Source organism: Etheostoma spectabile, unplaced genomic scaffold (genome assembly GCF_008692095.1).
Source record: "Etheostoma spectabile isolate EspeVRDwgs_2016 unplaced genomic scaffold, UIUC_Espe_1.0 scaffold272, whole genome shotgun sequence".
NCBI classification, from domain to species: Eukaryota; Metazoa; Chordata; class Actinopteri; order Perciformes; family Percidae; genus Etheostoma; species Etheostoma spectabile.
In genome coordinates this window covers 1,552,938-1,553,642 of record NW_022605576.1, presented here as the reverse complement: position 1 = coordinate 1,553,642, position 705 = coordinate 1,552,938, and the positions used below count along the sequence as shown (strand labels likewise).

General features: G+C 41.1%; 1 protein-coding gene across 2 annotated transcripts in view; it reads right to left on the bottom strand.

The window, feature by feature from the left end:
* prkdc (protein kinase, DNA-activated, catalytic subunit) overlaps window positions 1-705 on the bottom strand; it is a 66,028-nt gene that overhangs the window by 21,971 nt on the left and 43,352 nt on the right. The window lies entirely within an intron of this gene.

The window sequence follows — 705 nt, the reverse complement described above, 5'->3', positions numbered from 1 at the left end:
AAATAAGATCACAGCTGAGGCAGTGGAAATCAAAGGTGTAGAAATGGAAAGAGTGAACACATACAAGTATTTGGGCATTATTTTTGACGATAGGCTAACATGGTCTGATCATGTTGACTCATGAAAAAAGTCCACGGGTCTACTGTATGAGGAAGTTGCAGTTATTTAAGGTGAATACTGATGTGGTGAGAATGTTTTTTTATGTCAGTCTTATGTAGTGTTTGGAGTTACTGTGTGGTGGTGGTGGGGGGGGGGAGGTGCTGGGGTAACTGAGAAGGCCAGGATTGATAGAGTGACTAAAAGGGCAGGGATCAGGCATATGATCTGGTAAAAATGACACAGAAAATAACAAGGGACCCGGGTCCCCCTCTTCATGGCAATCTGACTGGCAGGGTTATGGAGCTCAGTGGTGGACTAAGACCCCCTGGGACACAAACTAAACGGTATGCTCTCTCTTTTATACCTCAGGCTATTAGACAGCGCAACAAGCACTTTAAACAAACAAAGTTTTTTTTTTTAATTGCATTTATGTATAGTATTGTAGTGTATTTTTGGTATTGTATTTATCCTCTACTTATTATGGGTATGATGGCGGGTGTGAGCACTGTAATTTCCATTTTTATGGATGAAATTAACTTGACTTGATTATGGATGAGGCCTCATCACCCAGAAAAAGACAATGCTCCAGAGGATACCTATGTAACC